The sequence below is a fragment of the Pelophylax lessonae genome (assembly GCF_965119305.1).
Source record: "Pelophylax lessonae genome assembly, chromosome: 2".
Classification (NCBI taxonomy): Eukaryota; Metazoa; Chordata; class Amphibia; order Anura; family Ranidae; genus Pelophylax; species Pelophylax lessonae.
The window spans coordinates 485,884,601-485,901,302 of NC_138769.1; the positions used below are offsets into that span (position 1 = coordinate 485,884,601).

Sequence of the window (16,702 nt, forward strand, 5' to 3'; positions counted from 1 at the left end):
TAGATTTACCTTTTCTATGTAGTGCAAGGGCCTGCCTGACTGCATACAAATTGAAAGTGTTTAGGTTTGACCTCATATTATATGGTTTTGGTAAGTCTGAAGGAAAAAGTCTAAAGAAATTGTATAGTGTGTATGGCCCATTATTCTCCTAACAAGTGTTTGTTTTTTGTGTGTCCCAAGTGGAGAAATTCCCCTCACTTCCTGACCCACTGATCACTCACGACGCAAGAACAAAGCTCCCCAACGTAGACACAGAGAGCAATGAAAATCAGGAAGTGTCTCAGGCTAGAGGGACCTCAGAATGAAGCTGTTAATGTCCATGGAATGATAGAAAAACTCAGAGGCAATTTCATAAGCTTAGTTTCAAGACCATTCAAAAAAATATATTAAAATCAACAGAGGGATTTAGCTAGTGTGGGAGCAAAATGAAAAATGATCATGTTTAATTTGAATGTATAAATCATTATTAAAAATGGTTCAGTGTATTGTCATGTCGATAGTGAGCTGTAGGTCTCCTTTACTTTATCTGTATATGATAAAGACTGGCATATTTTAAGTCTAGTTTGGAAATCCAAAACTAACATTGGCTGCTTATGGCACCATCACCTTTTTTTGTGATGGTTGCAGAACTTTTAACAATGTCTTAAAAATTTTGAGTTTGCAGCTTTATCATATTCCATGTTGGATATTTGCTGTGATCTGGTAAAAAAATAAACAAATAAAAAAAAAAAACTGCAACAATGGTATATGCTTCTCATTTACAGGTACATGCATAAAACCAGGATTGCTTTGTGTCTGCAAGAAAAATAAATTGGCCTGTTATAAAATATAAAAAGAATGTTCTGTGTTCAAGAATTCACAATGGAAATGTTAGTAAACAGAATGCTTTAGAGCTGTCGCCCTGGGTTTTGAATTGTGTACTGTATACATTTTTACATGTAAATCGATTTCTACACAGAGAATAAAACCATCAGCTTTGTCTAAAAAGCGCTTTGTGCATTACAAGTGACAGCTTGAGGCAGTAAGTACAAATAATCACTTTTAGAAACTTTAAATAGCTGTTTGAACTGTATGAATTACTGTTATCCGCCGACATCTGAATTCAAGCTGTAGATACATCCCAGGGATTATTTCAAATGCTATATGTTTAAAAGAATTACAAATTAGGGCTCATTCATAGTATTCCTTGCTTTACTGCGCATGCATTAAAGCGGTAGTATACTCTGCTTTTTAAATATTACTTACAGGTAAGCCTATAATAAGAGTTACTTGTAGGTAAACTTAATATCTCCTAAACCTGCACGGTTTAGGAGATATTCACCCTGCATGTAGCCGCTGACACCAGCGGTGCATGCGATCTAAAGGTCCTGTGTTTCTTGCCAGACCTTCAGAGCTCCTTGCAGGCACCTTGCCAGAAAGTGAACTCCTGCGCACATTCATGGGAGTTACGTCATCACAGCTCCGGCCACTCACAGCGCCGGAACCACCGAACCTGGAAGAGACACAGAGGGTACATGTCAGCTCCCTCAGCGGTGTCCGGGCGACCGTGTGGGGGCTTCATTCTAAGGTAAGTATTTCATATTTTTTTTTTTTTTTACACAGGGGATACAACGGCTTTAAGGCAACACTTTAAATTATGCTACACTAAGACAACTCATTAATTTTATATGGCCTGCCAGTGGCCCTTAATATGAAAAAAGTATTTGAATCTTTTTTAAGGCAGTGTACCACAATGCATGGCATCTGCGTTGTAATGATCTGCAATGTGTGTTGGAGTTTAAAATGAATGGCTCTGCATCTCACCACACTGCAGATATTGCATTACAGTAACTAGTATTACTGTAATTCATCAGTGTGAACTGGCCTGAAAGGTAACCTGGACACCTGGTTTTTGTCTAAAATTTGTATGTGTTTTTTTTTTTTTTTTAATATCAGTTATCAGAAAAATACATAGTGGTAGTAAAAATGTAAAAGAAAAGAGAAGACATCAGTATTAAATGTTTGCGCAGTTTTCGTATTTTAAAAAATGATATTTCCTATTATAAAGTGCTCTGGACCTTTCTAGTTTTTGAACATTCAATAAAGAGGACATTGGTATTGTGAGAAACATCACTGCTTACTTTAAGTGTATGTAAACCAGAACATTTAACTTCTATTATGTTCTCCCTATTGGTCAGTTATACTTGTTATAAACTTTGACATATACTCAGTGAAGTGACTAGCTCCAGGTGATACGAAGAGAAATCCTCCTACATAAGTTGTACCTTTTTATCTGCAGCCTTCTGTCCTCTACAGACTCTCATTTTACACATTTCTCAGCTCTAGAAGGCAGGGGGGTGGGTATCTGATCTCAGAAGGAAATAAAAAGTAAAAAAGACCCCCAAAAAAGAAAATGAGTGTCTAGTGTTGGATTTTATTGGGGTTGACCTGGGTGGGTGAGGTCAATGCCCCCTTCACATTGTTTGAGTCTGCTGAATGGCCACTTAGGCTCTAACGCTGTAATTTGGGGAAGGTTGCAAGGTCACATCCTCCCCCATACCTGGAAGCCCAGCTCTATTAGAGTAGCATAGTGAGGGCATTGGAGCAGTGAGGCAGTGAAGAATCACAAATAGATAGGTAGGGGGGGGGGGGGGGTATCAGGAAACACTTTTATTTAGTCCTGAAGTGGCAGAATCTCCTTAAAGCATTATTTGACACCCAGTATAATAAATCCATATTTCCAAAATGAATGACAAGAAATTTAAAAAGGAAAGGGTAATTCCACATAACAATTTTGAAATAAAAAAAAAAAAAACACCAATTTTTACTTACCATGCTAAATAAATGAAGGACACCGACAATTTACTCAGAAAATAAATATTTCAAAAGACCAGCTGTTATAGTTATTGTTAAGCAAAAACACTAAATGAAGTTTGATATAAATATGAATTAAGCTGATTGCCAAGTATTTCTGCGCTGATAATGGCAAAGCACGTTGTAAATGCGGGTGTCATTTCCTGCAATTTACATTATAAAAATGCTTCTACTGCCGTTATATTTACATCAGTCAGAAATTAGATTATCAAGCATGCCCTATAATTTTTATCAACCCCACAGAACTCTTTGAACTGAAACATCATAAACTTTTTGTGAACATAGTGCTAAAAATGCTGATCGTATTGTTGCTATTTTAACTAAAATACAAAATAATGGTTAGGTACCTTTTTAAATATTTTATTCATAGTAATGTTACTATAAAGCCTCCCTTCATGTTCATTTCTCCAAAGTGGTGGGCATTAGGGTTGAGCGAACACCTAGATGTCCGTGTTCGACGGGTTCGGCCGAACTTTAAAAAAAAGTCCGGGTCCGTGTCCCGGACTTTTACCGAACTTTTCCCGGACACCGAACCCCATTGAAGTCAATGGGGACCCGAACTTTAAGGCACTAAAATGGCTCTAAAACACCAAAGGAAAGGGCTAGAGTGCTGCAAATGGCAGCAAAACGTAATTAAGAGCATGGCAAGTGCTCTGCAAACAAATGTGGATAGGGAAATAACTTAAAACAACAAAAAAAAAACAGAAAAATAAAACAATGTTCTTCTTCATCTCTGAAGGACGAGGCCCATATGGAGTAGGAGGGAGGTTGAGGTGGTGGTGGATGTGGCGGTGACATAGGCGTGCGCACAGGGTGTGCTGGGTGTGCCTGGGCACACCCTAATCACCTAGGGCACATAGCATTGCCAGTGAGGAGATGGGAAAGATCTCCCTGGGACCTGCTCTGCTCTATTTCTCCTTGCCTACAGGTACATGGCCCCGATACATTACTCTCCCTGCTGGCAAACACATGCATGTGTATTTCAACTTTGGGGTGCACACCTTAATGCAATAGGCTGCGCACACCTATGGGCGGTGTAGGTGGAAGCGGCGGTGGAGGAGGACCAGGGCCGGATTAACAGCATCATGGGCTTGGTGCTGAGGATTTTGAAGGGCCTTAAGGGCCGTGCCTTGCCATGCACCCAGAGGAGGAAGGGTGCAGCCATGCATGCCTAATTCAACATGGGATGCTGTCTCTGAAGCCCATAAACACATCCATGCATCGCCAACTGTCCCTCCTTGTCCGGCCTTCACGCTGTGTGGGGAGGTTCTGAGGGTGCTGCCTGGGGAAGCGAGCATAGAAGCCAGACTTCTGTGTTTACAAGTGACAGAAGAGCGGTAACAGTGAATATGGCCAACCCGGGGCCTATATAAAAGGTAGGGGCCTGGAGCTGCAGCTCCAATAGCCCCTACATTAATCTGGCCCTGAGGAGGAGGACGAGGTAGCCAACACTGCTTCTTTTCAAAAATTTTAAATGAGGGTACACCCCAAAAGAGTGAGAAAGAGCAAAAATGGAACAATGGGTGGGTAAGGTCGGTATCCATTGCTATTCTGCATAAGGTACGGAAAAGTCCCGTGGGATCCATGCCTGGTTCATTTTAATGAACGTGAGCTTGTCCACATTGTCTCTGGACAGGCGGCTGCGCTTGTCTGTTATAACGCCCCCAGCCGTGCTAAATACCCGTTCAGATAATACACTGGCTGCAGGGCACGCCAGCACCTCCAAGGCGTAAAGGGCAAGCTCAAGCCATGTGCCCAATTTGGAGACCCAGAAGTTGAAGGGGGCAGACCCGTCATTCACTACATGTAGGCGTGTGCACACATACTGCTCCACCATGTTGGTAAAATGCTGCCTCCTGCTAAGACGTTCCATCTGAGCTGCTGGTGCTGCTGTTTGTTGTGGCGTGCTGACAAAGCTTTTCCACATTTCGGCCATGCTAACCCTGCCTTCTGAGGTGCTGGCGGTGCCCTGGTTGCGTTGGCGACCTCCTCCTCCTCCTCCTCTGCCTTGTGCTTCCACTGTGGCCCCGCTGTCAGATGGGAATGCCAGCAGCATGGCGTCTACCAGCGTGCGCTTGTACTCGCGCATCTTGCGATCGCGCTCCAGTGAGTGAATTAAGGACGGTACGTTGTCCTTGTAACGGGGATCCAGCAGCGTGGCCACCCAGTAATCAGCACAAGTTAGAATGTGGGCAACTCGGCGGTCGTTGTGGAGACACTGCAGCATGTAATCGCTCATGTGTGCCAGGCTGCCCAGAGGCAACGAAAGGCTGTCCTCTGTGGGAGGTGTATCGTCCGTGTCCTCTGTATCCCCCCAGCCACGCACCAGTGATGGCCATGAGCTGGCCTGGGTGCCACCCTGCTGTGAACATGGTTCCATCTCCTCCTCCAGCTCCTTCTCCTCCTCATCCTCCTCATCCTCCAGAACTGTGCCCCTGCTGGACAATTGCGTCCCTGGCGTTTGCGTGTGCAGGAACCCACCCTCGGAGCCCCTTGCGAATGACTGCCCTGAAAGCCTTGGAAATGTTACCTCTTCATCCTCCTCCTCCTCCTCATCCTGTGCCACATCCTCTTCCATCATCGCCCGAATTGTTTTTTCAAGGAGGCATAGAAGTGGGATAGTTAAGCTGAGAACGGCGTCATTGCCACTGGCCATGTTGGTGGAGTACTCAAAACAGCGCAACAAGGCACACAGGTCTCGCATGGAGGCCCAGTTAAATTAAATAGCGGAATAGAAAATATGATCCAAAAAAAGTGTATGTATATCACACGTACACAACCACACTGGGCCCCAATTACTATTGTTTGTACCCCTAAAAGGCTAGATGAGGAGTAGGGGGAGTATGGAACAGGCAGCACCCTCAAACCTTCAGAAGTATGAGATGAACCCCAACAACTTGGAAAGGTGGATCTCTCTCACACGTACCGACACAGACTATCCCGCAATTCAATTGATCCTCAAAGGTTTTTATTGAATAGCGGAATAGGAAATATGATCAAAAAAAGTGTATGTATCTCGCACGTACACAACCACACTAGGCCCCAATTACTATTGTTTGTACCCCTAAAAGGCTAGATGAGGAGTAGGGGGGGTATGGAACAGGCAGCACCCTCAAACCTTCAGAAGTATGAGATGAACCCCAACAACTTGGAAAGGTGGATCTCTCTCACACGTACCGACACAGACTATCCCCCAATTTAACTGATCCCCAAAGGTTTTTGATTAAATAGCGGAATAGAAAATATGATCCAAAAAAAGTGTATGTATATCACACGTACACAACCACACTAGGCCCCAATTACTATTGTTTGTACCCCTAAAAGGCTAGATGAGGAGTAGGGGGAGTATGGAACAGGCAGCACCCTCAAACCTTCAGAAGTATGAGATGAACCCCAACAACTTGGAAAGGTGGATCTCTCTCACACGTACCGACACAGACTATCCCGCAATTCAATTGATCCTCAAAGGTTTTTATTGAATAGCGGAATAGGAAATATGATCAAAAAAAGTGTATGTATCTCGCACGTACACAACCACACTAGGCCCCAATTACTATTGTTTGTACCCCTAAAAGGCTAGATGAGGAGTAGGGGGGGTATGGAACAGGCAGCACCCTCAAACCTTCAGAAGTATGAGATGAACCCCAACAACTTGGAAAGGTGGATCTCTCTCACACGTACCGACACAGACTATCCCCCAATTTAACTGATCCCCAAAGGTTTTTGATTAAATAGCGGAATAGAAAATATGATCCAAAAAAAGTGTATGTATATCACACGTACACAACCACACTAGGCCCCAATTACTATTGTTTGTACCCCTAAAAGGCTAGATGAGGAGTAGGGGGGGTATGGAACAGGCAGCACCCTCAAACCTTCAGAAGTATGAGATGAACCCCAACAACTTGGAAAGGTGGATCTCTCTCACACGTACCGACACAGACTATCCCCCAATTTAACTGATCCCCAAAGGTTTTTGATTAAATAGCGGAATAGAAAATATGATCCCAAAAAAGTGTATGTATATCACACGTACACAACCACACTGGGCCCCAATTACTATTGTTTGTACCCCTAAAAGGCTAGATGAGGAGTAGGGGGAGTATGGAACAGGCAGCACCCTCAAACCTTCAGAAGTATGAGATGAACCCCAACAACTTGGAAAGGTGGATCTCTCTCACACGTACCGACACAGACTATCCCGCAATTCAATTGATCCTCAAAGGTTTTTATTGAATAGCGGAATAGGAAATATGATCAAAAAAAGTGTATGTATCTCGCACGTACACAACCACACTAGGCCCCAATTACTATTGTTTGTACCCCTAAAAGGCTAGATGAGGAGTAGGGGGGGTATGGAACAGGCAGCACCCTCAAACCTTCAGAAGTATGAGATGAACCCCAACAACTTGGAAAGGTGGATCTCTCTCACACGTACCAACACAGACTATCCCCCAATTTAACTGATCCCCAAAGGTTTTTGATTAAATAGCGGAATAGAAAATATGATCCCAAAAAAGTGTATGTATATCACACGTACACAACCACACTAGGCCCCAATTACTATTGTTTGTACCCCTAAAAGGCTAGGAGTAGGGGGAGTATGGAACAGGCAGCACCCTCAAACCTTCAGAAGTATGAGATGAACCCCAACAACTTGGAAAGGTGGATCTCTCTCACACGTACCAACACAGACTATCCCCCAATTTAACTGATCCCCAAAGGTTTTTGATTAAATAGCGGAATAGAAAATATGATCCCAAAAAAGTGTATGTATATCACACGTACACAACCACACTAGGCCCCAATTACTATTGTTTGTACCCCTAAAAGGCTAGGAGTAGGGGGAGTATGGAACAGGCAGCACCCTCAAACCTTCAGAAGTATGAGATGAACCCCAACAACTTGGAAAGGTGGATCTCTCTCACACGTACCAACACAGACTATCCCCCAATTTAACTGATCCCCAAAGGTTTTTGATTAAATAGCGGAATAGAAAATATGATCCCAAAAAAGTGTATGTATATCACACGTACACAACCACACTAGGCCCCAATTACTATTGTTTGTACCCCTAAAAGGCTAGATGAGGAGTAGGGGGAGTATGGAACAGGCAGCACCCTCAAACCTTCAGAAGTATGAGATGAACCCCAACAACTTGGAAAGGTGGATCTCTCTCACACGTACCGACACAGACTATCCCGCAATTCAATTGATCCTCAAAGGTTTTTATTGAATAGCGGAATAGGAAATATGATCAAAAAAAGTGTATGTATCTCGCACGTACACAACCACACTAGGCCCCAATTACTATTGTTTGTACCCCTAAAAGGCTAGATGAGGAGTAGGGGGGGTATGGAACAGGCAGCACCCTCAAACCTTCAGAAGTATGAGATGAACCCCAACAACTTGGAAAGGTGGATCTCTCTCACACGTACCAACACAGACTATCCCCCAATTTAACTGATCCCCAAAGGTTTTTGATTAAATAGCGGAATAGAAAATATGATCCCAAAAAAGTGTATGTATATCACACGTACACAACCACACTAGGCCCCAATTACTATTGTTTGTACCCCTAAAAGGCTAGGAGTAGGGGGAGTATGGAACAGGCAGCACCCTCAAACCTTCAGAAGTATGAGATGAACCCCAACAACTTGGAAAGGTGGATCTCTCTCACACGTACCAACACAGACTATCCCCCAATTTAACTGATCCCCAAAGGTTTTTGATTAAATAGCGGAATAGAAAATATGATCCCAAAAAAGTGTATGTATATCACACGTACACAACCACACTAGGCCCCAATTACTATTGTTTGTACCCCTAAAAGGCTAGGAGTAGGGGGAGTATGGAACAGGCAGCACCCTCAAACCTTCAGAAGTATGAGATGAACCCCAACAACTTGGAAAGGTGGATCTCTCTCACACGTACCAACACAGACTATCCCCCAATTTAACTGATCCCCAAAGGTTTTTGATTAAATAGCGGAATAGAAAATATGATCCCAAAAAAGTGTATGTATATCACACGTACACAACCACACTAGGCCCCAATTACTATTGTTTGTACCCCTAAAAGGCTAGGAGTAGGGGGAGTATGGAACAGGCAGCACCCTCAAACCTTCAGAAGTATGAGATGAACCCCAACAACTTGGAAAGGTGGATCTCTCTCACACGTACCAACACAGACTATCCCCCAATTTAACTGATCCCCAAAGGTTTTTGATTAAATAGCGGAATAGAAAATATGATCCCAAAAAAGTGTATGTATATCACACGTACACAACCACACTAGGCCCCAATTACTATTGTTTGTACCCCTAAAAGGCTAGGAGTAGGGGGAGTATGGAACAGGCAGCACCCTCAAACCTTCAGAAGTATGAGATGAACCCCAACAACTTGGAAAGGTGGATCTCTCTCACACGTACCAACACAGACTATCCCCCAATTTAACTGATCCCCAAAGGTTTTTGATTAAATAGCGGAATAGAAAATATGATCCCAAAAAAGTGTATGTATATCACACGTACACAACCACACTAGGCCCCAATTACTATTGTTTGTACCCCTAAAAGGCTAGGAGTAGGGGGGAGTATGGAACAGGCAGCACCCTCAAACCTTCAGAAGTATGAGATGAACCCCAACAACTTGGAAAGGTGGATCTCTCTCACACGTACCAACACAGACTATCCCCCAATTTAACTGATCCCCAAAGGTTTTTGATTAAATAGCGGAATAGAAAATATGATCCCAAAAAAGTGTATGTATATCACACGTACACAACCACACTAGGCCCCAATTACTATTGTTTGTACCCCTAAAAGGCTAGGAGTAGGGGGAGTATGGAACAGGCAGCACCCTCAAACCTTCAGAAGTATGAGATGAACCCCAACAACTTGGAAAGGTGGATCTCTCTCACACGTACCAACACAGACTATCCCCCAATTTAACTGATCCCCAAAGGTTTTTGATTAAATAGCGGAATAGAAAATATGATCCCAAAAAAGTGTATGTATATCACACGTACACAACCACACTAGGCCCCAATTACTATTGTTTGTACCCCTAAAAGGCTAGGAGTAGGGGGAGTATGGAACAGGCAGCACCCTCAAACCTTCAGAAGTATGAGATGAACCCCAACAACTTGGAAAGGTGGATCTCTCTCACACGTACCAACACAGACTATCCCCCAATTTAACTGATCCCCAAAGGTTTTTGATTAAATAGCGGAATAGAAAATATGATCCCAAAAAAGTGTATGTATATCACACGTACACAACCACACTAGGCCCCAATTACTATTGTTTGTACCCCTAAAAGGCTAGGAGTAGGGGGAGTATGGAACAGGCAGCACCCTCAAACCTTCAGAAGTATGAGATGAACCCCAACAACTTGGAAAGGTGGATCTCTCTCACACGTACCAACACAGACTATCCCCCAATTTAACTGATCCCCAAAGGTTTTTGATTAAATAGCGGAATAGAAAATATGATCCCAAAAAAGTGTATGTATATCACACGTACACAACCACACTAGGCCCCAATTACTATTGTTTGTACCCCTAAAAGGCTAGATGAGGAGTAGGGGGAGTATGGAACAGGCAGCACCCTCAAACCTTCAGAAGTATGAGATTGTGTTCACTGTACCCCACAAAGATTGAGTTCACTGCACCCCACAATGATTGTGTTCACTGCACCCCACAAAGATTGTGTTCACTGCACCTCACAAAGATTGTGTTCACTGTACCCCCCAAAGATTGTGTTCACTGCACCCCACAAAGATTCTGTTCACTGTACCCCACAAAGATTGTGTTCACTGCACCCCAAAAAGATTGTGTTCACTGCACCCCAAAAAGGATGTTGTTCACTGCACCCCAAAAAGGATGTTGTTCACTCCACCCCAAAAAGATTGTGTTCACTGCACCCCACAAAGATTGTGTTCACTGCACCCCACAAAGATTGTGTTCACTGCACACCAAAAAGGATTTTGTTCACTGCACCCCAAAAAGGATTTTGTTCGCTGCACCCCAAAAAGGATGTTGTTCACTCCACCCCAAAAAGATTGTGTTCACTGCACCCCACAAAGGATTTTGTTCACTGCACCCCAAAAAGATTGTGTTCACTGCACCCCAAAAAGGATGTTGTTCACTGCACCCCAAAAAGGATTTTGTTCACTGCACCCCAAAAAGATTGTGTTCACTGCACCCCACAAAGGATTTTGTTCACTGCACCCCACAAAGATTGTGTTCACTGCACACCAAAAAGGATTGTGTTCACTGCACCCCAAAAAGATTTTGTTCACTGCACCCCAAAAAGATTGTGTTCACTGCAGCCCAAAAAGATTGTGTTCACTGCAGCCCAAAAAGATTGTGTTCACTGCAGCCCAAAAAGATTGTGTTCACTGCAGCCCAAAAAGATTGTGTTCACTGCAGCTCACACACAGAAAAATGGATGTGGATCACTGACACCTGCCTATCTCCAATCCCACACCACACAGCAATATCGATTGTAGTTTGTAGAACACAGTTTCCCTAAAATTCAGCAGACTCTGTCCCTAACAGGATTGAGAAGAGATCGTAGATCAGGATTGAGTGCAGATTCACCCCACCCCCCACACAGCAATATCGATTGTAGTTTGTAGAAGACACTGACCCTATAATTCAGCAGACTCTATCCCTAAAATGCCTACAACTCGCCCTGCCTAAACACTCCGACCTGTCCCTCAATTCTATCCGGACACAAATGGTTTTTTCCTGCCTATCTTTCCCTAATCAGCAGCCAGCACGTTGATGTGTGCTCTGTCCCTGAATCTAAGCAGCATAATGACGCCGCTGCGGCTGCCTCGAACTTATAAAGACTTGGTCACATGCTTCAGACGGCCAATCACAGCTACTGAGACATTTGCAGGCATGGCTGGGATGGCTTAAGGCACACCAGTTAAACGATTGTTGATTGGCTGTTGAAAGCCCGCCATGAAAAGAGCGCCAAAGCATGCAAAACCCGGAAATAAAACGACCGAACACGGATTTTTACCCGAACATACAGTAAAGTGTCCGTGTCCGTGTTCGGGTACAAAAAATCCAATTATTCGGTACGAACACGAATAATACAGTCCGTGTTCGCTCAACACTAGTGGGCATGTCTCTAAAGTGGTGGGCATATCTGTTAGAGGGTGGGCAGAGTGACGTACTAGTGGATGAGCAGGATGATATTGCACACAGCAGGGAAGTACATTACAGTTTGTGTGTGTTTTCAGCTTTGACAGCTACTGCTGGGTGCCACTATCAATCAACACAGCAGGGCCAATCAGGGTGTGCCAGCTAAACAGACTGAGATACAGACATGGTGTCTTGCATCTCCATGGAGGAACAATAGATACACAAACTGACAGAGATGTATAAAGTACTAGAGACCCAGACTTGAGTAAAAGTACAAGTGCTCTATCAAAAAAGTGACTTGAGTAGAAGTTGAAGTGCTCTTTAAGCACGCCACTTAAGTAGAAGTACTAAAGTATTCAACATTTCTTGTACTTAAGTATTGCAAGTAGTTTATTTTAAAATTTACTACTCAAGTACTGAAAGTAAAAGTACAAGTATTGTGTTATGTAGTTATTAAAGAAAGTAGTCAAAAGGCCAGGGCCCACCTCCCATTTTAGATCCCCCTTGGAGCAGGCCAGGGTCCCCCTCCCATTACAGATTCCCCTTAGAGTAGGCCAGGGTCCCCCTCCCATTATAGATCCCCCTTAGAGCAGGCCAGGGTCCCCCTCCCATTATAGATCCCCCTTAGAGCAGGCCTGGGCCCCCCTCCCATTATAGATCCCACTTAGAGCAGGCCAGGGTCCCCCTCCCATTATGGATTCAACTTAGAGCAGGCCAGGGTCCCCCTCCCATTATATATCCCCTTAGAGCAGGCCAGGGTCCCCCTCCCATTATAGATCTCCCTTAGAGCCGGCCAGGGTCTCCCTTCCATTATAGATTCCCCTTAGTGCAGGCCAGTGTCCCCCTCCCATTATAAGAGCAGGCCAATGTCCCCCTCCCATTATAGATACCCCTTAGAGCAGGCCAGGGTCCCCCTCCAATTATAGAGCCCCCTTAGAGCAGGCCAGGGTCCCCCTCCAATTATAGATCCCCCTTAGAGTAGGGCAGGCCAGGGCAGGTCCCTCCCCCCATTGAATAGATCCGATCCCCTTAGTGAGTAAGTTGACTTCAAGAAGAGTTCTTACTTCTCCTAACTTAGGCTGTCTCGAGTCCTCCAGCCTCTCTCTCCACAGTCCCCAGTCTAGTCCCCCCTGCTGAAAGAAGAATATATTCCTACCTCCATCCAGTTCTCCCGCGCTGGGCGGCCGCGCTGCACAGTGCCCAGAGACAGTCTAGTAGTCTAGACTCTAGTAACTCACAGTCCCTCCCCCAGCCAGGGCCCAGAGAGATCACTCCGCAGGCAGGTGTCTCTCCTCTCTTGCCACCACCACTTCACTTGAGAGCTGAGCGGGAGGCGGGACTCGGGCCGAGCCGAGGGAGGGCAGAGGCGGTGAGGCTCTGACCCCAAGCCATCGCATCGGGTCGGGGATTGGTTGTGACTTGTGAGTCTCAGAGACAGTGAAACTTGAATAAAAAAAGTCAGCGGTGGTGCGGGTTTGGAATGGAATGATTTGTTTATAATTGTAACGAGTAACGATGCAGCACATAGCAATAAATATCACAGTAAAAGTATTAAACTCATCAAAAATATGTACTGAAGTAAAAGTGGAAGTAGGAGAAAAAATTATACTCTAGTAAAGTACAGATACCGCCTTTTAGTACTTAAGTACAGTAGTGAAGTAGTTCTACTTCGTTACTATACATCTCTGCAAACTGACCACACCAGAATTGATGTGTTTCAGTGCTTAGTGGGTTCAGAATGACACAGTAATAAAGAACTGTCAGGAAGGATCACCGGGTATTTAAAGGAGAAGTACGGCCAAAGCTTTTTTCGCCATACTTTTTCTGTGGGGTACAGGAGGGGTACACTTAGTTCTGCACTTCTGTAACTGTCTGACATCCCAGAGCTGGTCCAGGCTCTGCAGGGATCCCAACAAGATGCCTAACTGGTATGCCGCTGAGAGCCTGAGCCAGCTGCTCCCATCCCCTCCACAGTCCAGCTCTCCAGTGAGCACTGGAGGGGCAAAACACTGAGCCAGTCACTGACTGCTCTCTGTTCAGAGTGAACCCAAGAAATGAGAGATCAACAGTGTTTGATCACAGTTTTTGGTATAGAGCCAGTAGGGGACAGCTGCAGAATCAGAGTAATGCTCCAGTCACTTAGGTGAGTATGATTTTTTTTTAAACTCACAAAAAAGGCTACATTTAGAAAAAGTCACATGAAAACACAGATATATATATATATATTGTGACAGGAAGTCAGGTAAATCTGTGAATGCCCCCTTCACATTGTTTGAGTCTGCTGAATGGCCACTTAGGCTCTAACGCTGTAATTTGGGGAAGGTTGCAAGGTCACATCCTCCCCCATACCTGGAAGCCCAGCTCTATTAGAGTAGCATAGTGAGGGCATTGGAGCAGTGAGGCAGTGAAGAATCACAAATGGATAGGTAGGGGGGGGGGGTATCAGGAAACACTTTTATTTAGTCCTGAAGTGGCAGAATCTCTTTAAAGCATTATTTGACACCCAGTATAATAAATCCATATTTCCAAAATGAATGACAAGAAATTTAAAAAGGAAAGGGTAATTCCACATAACAATTTTGAAATAAAAAAAAAAAAACACCAATTTTTACTTACCATGCTAAATAAATGAAGGACACCGACAATTTACTCAGAAAATAAATATTTCAAAAGACCAGCTGTTATAGTTATTGTTAAGCAAAAACACTAAATGAAGTTTGATATAAATATGAATTAAGCTGATTGCCAAGTATTTCTGCGCTGATAATGGCAAAGCACGTTGTAAATGCGGGTGAGCACCGGAGGGGCAAAACACTGAGCCAGTCACTGACTGCTCTCTGTTCAGAGTGAACCCAAGAAATGAGATATCAACAGTGTTTGATCACAGTTTTTGGTATAGAGCCAGTAGGGGACAGCTGCAGAATCAGAGTAATGCTCCAGTCACTTAGGTGAGTATGATTTTTTTTTAAACTCACAAAAAAGGCTACATTTAGAAAAAGTCACATGAAAACACAGATATATATATATATTGTGACAGGAAGTCAGGTAAATCTGTGAATGTAGTCACAGACAGGAGCTACACTTCCACCTGGGTTAGACAAATCACCAATTACTATAGGGTGTCGGCTGCAGAGGTAGCCAGAACTGTCTAAGGAAGTTGAAAGGCCTTCAGCTGTTCAGAATGAGGAAATGAAGGCCTCTATAATTTGTCCAAAGGAAGTCCGATTGATTGCTGCCTCCTGTCGCCGTGTGGGCTGGGAGAGGAGGAGAGCTCCTTTGAGCAATGTGGTAGATGAATTACGTGCAGACTGTGAAAGTTGGAAAGGTGAAGCCCAACGTTTCCAGCAGCAGTTAAAGGAGAAAGAAGCCTGTGTGGCAGAATTACAGTCTCATTCCCAGAAGCTAGCCAATGAGGTGAAAGCTCTTATGCAGAGAAAAGGAGATTGTGAACATAAGAGGGAAAAAGTAGAGGCACAGCTTCTGGAATCGCAAGTCAAGGTGTCAGAAGGTGACCGATTGTGTGCTAAGCTGTCAGAGAAGGCAAACCAGACTGCAGGTTGAGCTGGACAATGTTACATATCAGCTTTCTCAAGCAGACAGCAAATCCAGAGAAATTGCGGAAGATTTTTCTATCTTGGAATCGCAGCTGCAAGACACGCAGCAACTCTTACAGGAAGAGAGGTGTCAAAGGCTGAGTTTTAGCACAAAGCTCAAACAAATAGAAGATGAGAAAAATGGCTTCCTGGAACAATTAAAAGAGGAGTAGGAAGCAAAGAAAAACCTATTAGAGCAAGTCGCAACATTGCAAGCTCAGATAGCGGATATGAAAAAACGCATGGAAGAAAGCGTTGGTTCATTAGAGTGTGTTGAAGATGTGAAAAAGAAGTTTGATCAGATGCTTGGTGAGGAGAAGACTGTGTCTGCAAAATATGCAGAAGAACGCGACCGTGCAAAAACGGAGGCGCGTGATAACGAGAGCAAAGCCCTGTTCTTGGCTCACTCCTTGGAGGAAGCTCTAGAGTCTAAGGCTGAACTAGAAAGAGTTAACAAACAGCTGTGTACAGAGATGGAAAATTTGGTCAGCTCCAAGGATGATGTGGAGAAAAGCGTTCAGGAGCTAGAAAAGTCTAAGCGAGCCTTAGAACAGCAAGTAGAAGAGATGAAGATTCCGTTGCAGGAACTGGAAGAGGAATTACAGGCAACAGAGGATCTGTCCCAAAGAGGGGATAGTGTGCCTGATGCAGTTTTTAAAAGGATCAGTGTTTTGGGGTCTGTCCTGAGTGAGCCTCAGAAATGTGATGACATGTGGCTTGAATCCCCCCTTTGGAATAAACCGTTCCTTCAAAAACTTCAAGCATTGGAAAATGTGTCATTAGAGCTTCAGCAAACAAAGGTGCTGTGTAAGAAATATGATGATTTCTCAGTTCAGGCTGAAAACCTAGTGGAGAAAACTAAAGCGGAGAAAACTAAAGCAAGTGATATAAATCTGGGAGAAAAAAGCAAACACCACCTAGTGGAGAGGGCTAGGTCTGTTGGTGAAAACGTGAAGCAAATGAATAAGTGCCTTTCAGGGAGTGTTTCCAAAATGGAACTGGTGAAAGACGGGTGGCAGAAGTTTGATCGTGATCTTGAGATGCATTCCATGTGGAGTTCAGATAGAGAAAAGGAACTAGGTGACCTTGAGCGGTCA

At 44.0% G+C, this 16,702-nt stretch overlaps 1 protein-coding gene across 2 annotated transcripts in view; it reads right to left on the reverse strand.

Annotated features, from left to right (window-relative positions):
- NALCN (sodium leak channel, non-selective) overlaps positions 1-16,702 on the reverse strand; it is an 897,007-nt gene that overhangs the window by 685,069 nt on the left and 195,236 nt on the right. The gene's annotated exons all lie outside the window — the stretch shown is intronic.